The 9,656-nt window shown below is 41.9% G+C and overlaps 1 long non-coding RNA gene across 1 annotated transcript in view; it reads left to right on the top strand.

The window, feature by feature from the left end:
• The window catches only part of LOC139083638 (uncharacterized), a 39,685-nt gene extending 30,949 nt beyond the window's left edge, over positions 1 to 8,736 (top strand). Inside the window, exons 2-4 of the long non-coding RNA XR_011540522.1 lie at positions 6,494 to 6,590; positions 7,021 to 7,099; positions 8,514 to 8,736. This is a non-coding gene — a long non-coding RNA (uncharacterized lncRNA). The remainder of the gene's footprint in view (positions 1 to 6,493; positions 6,591 to 7,020; positions 7,100 to 8,513) is intronic.
• The last annotated feature ends 920 nt before the right edge of the window (positions 8,737 to 9,656 follow it).

The raw sequence follows: 9,656 nt of genomic DNA on the forward strand, positions 1-9,656 counted from the left end.
CTTTGGGACCAGTTGCGTTTAGGAGGTCAGAATCTTTAGATTTTAGAGTAGTGATACCAAGCATGTACCATACTTCACATTACACAGGGGCGTGGTCTGAGGCATCGCCCCATAATTAAGCACAGTAAATTGCTTTTTCATTGGAAGGTATGCATATTCTATTCATAACAAGTGAGATCAATTAAGACTACATATTTTCATGTCAGGACAGGTAAATATTTGCTGTCAAGTGAGTTTAGGACAGATCAGATTTTGCCACCAATTAAGTTTCAAAAAAGACTTTGAATTTCTAGAATGTTTTAGATTTTGGAATTATGGATAAGAAATTGTAGAGCATGTAATACGTCTTGGAGAAATGATTCAAAAATCAGTACTTAGGGATGTACCTCAATCTTTTTCAAGTCTGCAGAAGTGTTCTATTGTGTGGATGCAGCATAATTCATTTCCGCCATCTTCTGTTGATGGATGCTTAGTATTCTTCCGTTTCTGCTCTACATATAATGTTCCAGTGATCATCCTGGTGTGTTTATTTTAATGAAATTGTGCAAATATGAAATAACAATTTAAATGTATGAACAGAACCAATTTGAGGGAAAACGTTCCTCATTTTCTAGCTACAACTGATTTCTCCCATTGTTGACGGACCTTGACGCAGAAAATTCTAAATCTAGTGGTGGAAAATATCCTGGTAAAATGGAAAGAGCTCAGGCTTGGGAGTCAGGACTCACTCAGCCTAGTTCATGCCTCGCCATTTAACATGGGCAGCTTTGGGTTTTTGTGCACCATTTCTCGGTTTATAACACAGAGAACTGTAACATAGGACTTCAAGGAATACTGAGTTCCTATGTACAGACACTGTCCTGAGTGCCTGAGAAATAGCAGAAATCCAAAACAGACAATCCCTGCTGTGATAAACCGTACATTTTAATGAGAAAGGCCAATAATAAACATGATAATGAAGTAAAATATTTAGTATGTTAGATAGTGGTAAGTGGCAAGGAAAAAAATCAGTAAAGCAGGACAGGTAATAGGACACACAGAGGAGGGAGGTTGAAATTTTAGGCAATGTGGCCAGGGAAAGCTTCATGGAAAATATCTGCACAGAGCCTGAAAGAAGCAAGGGAACTAGCCATGCCTCTATCTGAGGATGAGCAGTCGGGGCAGAGGAAGCAGCAAATGCAAAGATGCTAAGGTGAGATCATGCCTGGAATGTTCGGAAGCGCAGAAAGCCAGTGTGGTTGAAGACTGCACAACACGATGAGGATTGGAGGAGAATAGGTGAGTGCAGAGAGGCACCAGAGGGCCAGATGAAAGGGCTTTAGAGGTTTCTGAACGAACTTTGGCTTCTACTGTGTGTGAGATAGGAAGCCCTTGGAGGATCACGAACACAAGAGAAATGTGACCCGATGCTTTAAAAGGGCCTCTCTGTTAAGACTGTACTGAAAGGGGCGAGGGCAGAAGTAGGGACTATGGTAAGGAGGCTTTGGTAGGAGGCTATTGAACTAACCCAGGCAAGAAATGATGGTGGAAACAGGAAGAGTGGTGAGAGCTGGCTGAATTCTGGATATAATTTGAAGGTGAATCTAACAAGAGTTATTGATGGATTCGATACGTGATGTGAAAAAGAATTTAACGATGACTCCCTGGTTTTTTCGCTAACAACTGGAAGAATGGAGTTGCCATCAAGTGAGAGGGGGAGCAGACTGCTGGAAGGACAGGTGGCTGGGGAGCATCAGGAGCTCAGTTTTGGATGCATTGACTTTGAGGGGTCTATTAGACACCTTAATGAGGATATAAAGTAGACAGCTGGATAGGGATGAGTCTGGAGTTTAAGGGGAGAGGTTCAGGTTGAAGCTATAAATCTGGTACTCATCAATGCATAGGTGGATTTAAAGCCTTGAGGCTGGGTGAGATCACATAGTGAGCGAATGCAGGTAGAATAAAAGGTGTAAGGAATGAATCTATAGGAATTCCAACATTTAAAGTCAGAGGAGCCAGCGAAAGAGATTCAGAAGGAACCAGAGGGAAGAGAAAAACCAGGAGAGCGAGATGTCCTGGAAGCCAACGTATCCAGGAGAGAGTGATAGACAGTGTTAAACGCTGCTGCCAGACCAGGTTAGGAGAGGAATTTGGCATCAGAGGGTCATTATTAACCTGACAAGAGCAATTTGAGTAGAGTGGAGGGGATGAAAGGCTGGCTGCAGTCGGTGCAAGAGAGTTGGGAGGAAACGGAAGACAGTGAGTTTTGGTAACTCTTTCAGGTAGTTTTTGTGGATGTGTGTGATGAAAAGAAGAGAAAAGCAGCGGAAACTGGAGGGAGCAGTTGGGGTCAAGATAAGTTTTTATTTTTTTAAATGGGATTGCTCAATGACATTATATGCTAAAGGGAATGTTTCAGTAGAGAGAGAAAAAACACGGACGCTGCAGGAGAGAGAGGGGAGGATTGTTGGAGCTTGTTATGGAGCAGATGAAAGGCGACAGGCTCTAGTGCACAGGCAGGGCCTCATCCAAGATCATCCATAGTAACAGGAGAGATGATAGTAGGTGGAAGATGTGGGGACTTGTGGAAGTTCTGGGTTTTTTGTTTGGGGTAAGAACATTTCAGTTCTGCTCTCAAAAAATTTCGATTCTATAACACACTGTTATCAACTATAGGCACTGTGTCTTACGTTAGATCCTCAGACCTTATCTATCTTATAGCTGAGAGTTTGTATCTTTTACCAACATCCCTATTTCCCCCACTCCCCAGCACCTGGCAACTGCTTTTCAACTTTCTGTTTCTATAAGTCTGACTTTTTATAAAAAATTCCACATATAGGTGATACCATGCAGTGTTTGTCTTTCTCTGTCTGGCTTATTTCACTTAGCATAATACCCTCAAGTTCCATCCATGTTGTCAAAAATGGCAGAATTTCCTTCTTTCTCATGGCTGAATAACATTCCATTGTGTATGTAGACCACTTTTTCTGAAGTTCTCTTTTTATGCTTCGGAAATGGGAAGTTAGGTCATTAGTGAGGTAGGAAAGTATGAGGTGGGGGCTGCTGTCTATCATTATGGGCTCTTTGTTACTGCTTGAGTATCAAAACTATATACACATGTTAGTTTGATAAAACACAAATATTTTAAAGAAGTAGGAGAGGAGAATGTCTGGTTTACTTCTGTGGGGAAATGTTTGAGGCAACCTTGAGATGGATGGAGGGTCAGAGCAACCACAGTGGGGAGGAAAGACCAGGTGTAGAGTCGTGGTTCTAGAAGATGCCAACATCAGGATGAGTCATTGGGGTATGAAAGCTTTTCTAAGGCTCTTAAAACATGAAGAATATGAAAAGTATGAAACAGCATTGCTGCATTTCAACAGGACTCCCAGTGGGAAGAATTCCGTCTCCTCCAATTCCAAATATGTTCCAGTGGTCAAGCAATGTTAACCACTGACATTTCTGCGTCTCAAACGCTATCAAGTAAATAGCTATTCAGTTCTATGGATGGGGGTGTTTGGGAGAGTAGACCTGTGGAGGGGGGCTCTTAGCATCCTTTGGTAACTTGAAGTCTATGACTGGAGCATCTCTCTCTCTCTCTCTCCCCCTCCTCCCTCTCTCACTCCCCCATCTCTTTCTCACTCTCTTCCCTTCATCCTGTACGGACATGGGCCTCCATACATCACATTCTCAGTGAGGATCTTCTTTATCTTCCTGGGAATCTCCTCCCTTCTTCCCTCTTCTTGTCTAAATCATCCTTATTTTTCAAAATTCAGATAAAATTCTATTTTCTTGCTGAAACTTCTTTGACCAATCTAGTCCTCAGTTATCTTCTCTTGTTCTTTAGTTATCTCAATCCCTGGGGAGATAAAAGACCCAGGTCTACTATTGGGAAGAGTGAAAAGGTGTTAAGATGTGCAGGATTTGTGAGAATTTGCGTGTGGAAAGCTTCCTACTGAAAGATTACAAGTTAAAAATGAACTTTTGATAGAGCAGCTTAGAAGGGAAAAGAAAGTTTTCAGCATGGCGGAGTTGGACTAAGAGTCAGGAAATTTGGATTTTACTCCTGACTCTGCCGTTAGCTGCATAGCTTTGATCAAGTTGCGTAACTTCTCTGGCCCTTAGAAGACGTGTCTTTAAAATTAATGGGTTGGACTAGATGATCCAACACCAGAAACAATGGCTAAAATGCAAACGTTTAGCCGTATTTTGAAGGTAGGGAGAGTGTTGTCTGGGGGCAGATTTTGCCTTGGTGGAGAGTTTGGGATTATGGGTTGGCTCTGGACTTCAAGTCCCTCAGATACTGTCCATTGTCAGAACCATCCACCTTCCTTCTAAGCGACCATGCACTCCCTGGGCCTCTCACCCAGCCCCACAGCACAGCGCACTGTGCCAGCTCTTGCCAGTCGTGCTCTTTGTTCCAGTCCACCTACCTTGGCCCACTCCTCCTTCATATTTATCAGCATCTGCCTCCTCTCAGCTCTATACCTACTTGTTCTTTCTCATTTCTCTATCTCTAACTTGCTCTTCAGACTCAATGCTTGGTCCTGTATTCTTGGCTATGAGTCTGTCTACACCTTGACAATAATTTGGATATTCCATCTGGCTATGGATCTGATTCTATCTTGGGTATACACTTCTCCTTGCTCTCGTGAACTTGAATATTATGATACCTACCCTTTTTCTGAGATTCAGACCCGAGGAAATCACCCCAATTTTCTAGGTCCAAGTAATGACTCTGGTGTTGGTGTTATCTTGGTAACTAGATTGTAGTTCCCTGCATGTCAGCATCAATGCTTTTTTTTTTTTTTGGAAGATTGGCCCTGAACTAACATCTGCTGCCAATCCTCCTCTTTTTGATGAGGAAGACTGGCTCTGAGCTAACAACCATACCCATCTTCCTGTATTTTATGTGGGATGCCTGCCACAGCATCACTTGACAAGCAGTGCATAGGTCTACACCCAGGATCTGAACCCATGAACCCTGGGCCACCGAAGTGGAACATGCGAACTTAACTGCCGTGCCACCAGGCCGGCCCCAGCATCAATGCTTTTTTTCTGCTGATTCTCCCAACGACCTTATATAATGTTGAGCTCTTATTAGATGCTCACTGACTATTTGCCAATTCACACCTTCCTATTTTTCAGATCCTCACCTAACTTGCTTTTTATTGGAGGATCTTATAAAAACAAAAGGGAGAAGAGTAGACATTGCTGAAGGAAAGAACTTATGTCAAGAGCTGTCTTGTTTCTTCCTCTTTTATTTTCTTCCTCCTGTTTTTATTTTCTCCTCTTTTTACTTTTAGTATAGTAATAGGAGTTGTAATAGGACTACCAATATATTTATTTGAATTTAATGAAAAATATCTATTCTAGATAATCACTCTGTTTTTTCTTTCAGGGTACTATATTTATCATTTTATTAATATTTATTAACTTGTTATAATTTCATTTATTTGTTTCCTATTAAATAATTTCATAATGGACAAAGAGCCCTAGGGCCTGGCTGACTAAAGCAAGGATCAGTTTTATTGTTGAAACAGAAAGTCATGTAAACTAGCTTAGGTCAGAAACAAAAAAAAAGCAAGGAATTTATTGAATGTCTGAAAGTGCCTCTAGCAACTGCAGAGTAATAATTATAGAGATATGTCATATGGCACTGGAACTAGAAAATTTGAATCTAAAGTTACTTGCTCTATCTTCCCTAGAATGTTTAATCTCCTATCTCTGCTTCTTTTGGCTTGTCTACTTTATTTTTCTTTGAGCTCATTGTCGATTATTTTACTATGCTGTGGGTCCCAGCCTCTGCTTTTCCTGACCGCCTAGCTCCAGCGCTCATCAGAAACCAAGTGAAGTCTCGTTTCTGCATTCCAAATCTAAATCTAAGAAGAGGTTCTGATTGGCCCAGCTTTGGTCAGATACAGACTCCTTATCCAATCGGCAGTGGTGAGGGAGGGACTGAGCCCTGCCCTACACACATGGCTCCAAATATGGGCATGGGCACAGGGGTGCATTTACCCCTAGAAGGTCCCAAAAACATTGGCACAGAATAGTTCCTCAATACATACTTGTTATATTTAATATGTCAGGCTCACAAGTGAAGGTTATACAAAATGGGCCTTCCCTTGAGGTCTTTCTTGAATTATTATAATCTCTAAAGCTAAAGATAAGATGTGGCTGATGTTCGAATATAGAAACAAACACAATAACTGATGGGCTGTTCGGAGACGTAGCCTGAAGAACAATCAGTTCTTAATTTAATAAGTACTTCAGATCTTGATTTAGCAGTCTTTCTTTGGGTGAAAATCTGTTTGATCTTGTTTTACCATTAGAAAAGTCACAGCATGCAAATTTTATGCATTCTTGTAAAGTTCAAACACATTACCTTTGGTTGACAGGTATTAATTTGTATGAGGAAGGCAAAGGAAAAATGGATTCAAACAAATGACTTAAGTTCAGAAGTATGCTAATTAATGGATTTTTTAATTGGTTTTCCTTTTTTTTTTTTTTTTTTTAGCTTTTGCCCAAATTCTGCTGATTAGTTATGATTGCTTTGTTACAAGACTCTGCAGCACATCTGAAGACTTAATCCCTGCCCTGGGAAGCAGGACCAGGTTCGGGGGATTGACCTTACAAAATGCTAAGCAGCACCATCGAGTAGATCGAGTGGCATTCTACCAGATGCCACACATGAAACTTTAAAAAAGTTTCCACATTTAAAAAAGTAAAAAGAAATCTATGATTAATTGTAATAATTTTATTTAAACTGATGTATCCAAAATATTTTTAACATGTAATCTATATAAAAATTATTAATGAGATATTTTGTACCTTTTTCATGCTGTCTTTGAAAAATCCAGTGTGGTTTATACTTACTGCCTAAGTTTCAATTCTGATGCTAATTTTTCAATGATTAAAGAGAAATATAGTTCTACCAAAACAATACATTTGTGTTTAATGGAAAAATATTTTATGCTGCTTCAACTTTTTAATTTAAATTTAAATGAATTAAAATTAAGTAAAATTAAAAATTCGGTTTCTCAGCCTGCATTAGCTCCATCGCAGGGGCTCAGGAGCCACGCGTGGCTAGTGATCATTGCATCGAACAGCACAGCTTTAGAAGGTGAGATTCATGAGAATTGAGACCGGAGTTTATCTTCTGCCAGTGGAGCTTAACCTAAGAGGGGGTTCTATTATGAATAGTGTCACTCTATTACAGCTCAGGTGTCACTCAGAACTCTGCACCTGGCCCCCTACTGTTAACAGTGGCTCAGCCCGTCTCACCCTCCCCACTGCAACTGGCCGGTCACCCTGCTGTAGCCTTCCCAGACCAGCCCTATAGGAGTGGTCCTGCCCGAGGCTCTGCAGCCCTGACATGTGTCTGTCTCTTGCTCTGGTGCAGACTTTCCTGTAAGCTTGTTCCTCGGGGCAATATCCCGTGACATCCCCCATGACCTTAAATGAGCTTGGCAAATGTTGCAAACTCAGAGATTAGCACACTAAAGACTCTGAGAACAACCACATGGAAGAAACCTGCTTCACTTTGCTTAACCCAGTGTTTTCCAAACTTAGTTGACCACAGTGTCTTTTTAAGAACAACATCACGTTATTTCTTCTGTTTTGCATGTGTTCTACAGCACATGCCCTCAGAAATGCTCTTCCGGTTGGCTAAATATTGCTTGATTCTGACACCTGCTCATTTGACTATGCTTGGCTGCAGCATGTCCTTGAACGTACCATTCTGATACCGACCTGTAGGGGACACCAGTTGTTTCTGCCTGAACATCATCTGTTTCCCTTCTTCTGGTATCAGAATCCTCCTTTCAAAGGGGGAATTCACTCTCCATGGGTTGGATGTGACATCTTCCACCTCTTCCCAGCTGAAGTTGGGCCCACACTGTGGAGACTGCTACTGTATATTCTCACTGTCTTCCTGGGCACGTAGCCAGGCTGCATCTCCCCGCATCTCTTGCCTTTAGGAGTGGCCATGGGACTAAGACTGTGCCAATGGACTGTGAGCAAAAGTGATATACACAAGTTCTGGGTCAATGCCTCAAGGCAGCAGGCATGCTTCCTGTGTGCCCCATTCTCCTTCCCAGAAGCTAGAGCCTGGATGTGCTTTTCACCCAGGTTTGAACATACAGCCTCTAGGGGCTGATGGAGGAATGAAATGGAAGAAATCCAGATTCCTGAATGACTCCGTGGAGCAAGACCTCCACTGATATGGAATATCACCTCAGGCTGAAACATGAGAGAGAAGCATACCTCTATTTTCTTAAAGGCACTGAATTATTTTTGAGTCTCTTTGCTATGGAAGTGTAGCATTACTCTAGTAAGTATCATGCACGAGTCAGTTCTAGCCAGAGTACCCGACTTTTGCTGGCCATGATGAATGTTTCAGGAACTGGTATGAAACCCTACCCAGATTAGTCAAGGTCATCCTTTGGACGTTTATGCCAAAGCTAGATGGATCCTTTCTTTTTGTGGCAGTAGTCAACTTGCAGCTGTGTATCCCTAACCACCTTTTCCACCACTAGGAAAAGACCTGCTTGAGAATGAAGCCAACTCTCCTTGAGAAACAGGAGCAAGAAATGATGACAGACACATCCTGCAGATCAGCTGTGCTTCAAACGGGGTCATCACTGGACTTGCTAATTGTATGAAGTAATGTTACTATTTTTGCTTAATTAGCTTGAATTGGATTAGTGTTACTGGCAATGAATCTTGCCAAATAAACTCTGTGTTTTCTTCTCACTCTAACATTTTCCCTGCCATTAGACCATGTCTGTTATTCAAACTTGACTGTGGCCATGCCCTCACTTGCTTGCCAGAGCAAGTCAAGGTAGATTCTGTTTACCCTGCATCAGAGATTCAGGAGAACCAGCTACTCTTTGGGTAAGGCAGGAGGTGAAATAAAGCTGAACATTCTATCATGAGAGCTGTGTGTGTGCTGGAGGATGAGTCAGAGAATATCTACCTCATCGACTTGGGGAATTTAGCATCTTTTCAACCTTCAGCATTTTTATTCCTTTATATGGATATATGAAGGATGCTGAGATAGACAAGGGGATTTCCTGGACTAAACGAGACGTGGCTACTTCCTACATGAACAAGGACCCATTAGATTAGAAAAGAATTTACTAGACAGGGAAGCACAACCACCACGAGTGTATGGAATAAGTCGTGTGGGTGGACAAGACAGAATGTGTGGGAAAGACATGAGAAACCAAGGTCATCCAGTCCCTGAAGTTGGAACACAAAGGGGAAGATCATAAGATATTCTATGGGAAATTATTGACTCTCTGCAGCTACTGTCTCTGTGGGTATATAGCTAGGCTTCTGGTGGTGGCATGGGGCCTCTGTTAAGCAGCAGGGCCAGCAATCAGGAAGAAGAGTTGGACAAGGAGCAGAGGAGAGTGAGGGAAAACTGGACCTGCCTGGTACTTCTGTGTCATTCTGTCATTCTATCTGACTGCAAAGACCTTTGGAGAATACTAGCCACTATGTCACTTCCGTCTCCCAAACCCCAAGTTCTTTTAGTCCATGCTAACCTGGAACCATACAGGGCAAGAAATTCTGGAAAATTTTGTTTCCAGCTTGACCAGATTGACTTTGCAACAACCAGCACAAGGGCTATCTCTAGGTGGTGATAGCAAGGCAAACTGTGAGCCAGCCATTAA

The sequence above is a fragment of the Equus przewalskii genome, chromosome 5 (genome assembly GCF_037783145.1).
Source record: "Equus przewalskii isolate Varuska chromosome 5, EquPr2, whole genome shotgun sequence".
NCBI classification, from domain to species: domain Eukaryota; kingdom Metazoa; phylum Chordata; class Mammalia; order Perissodactyla; family Equidae; genus Equus; species Equus przewalskii.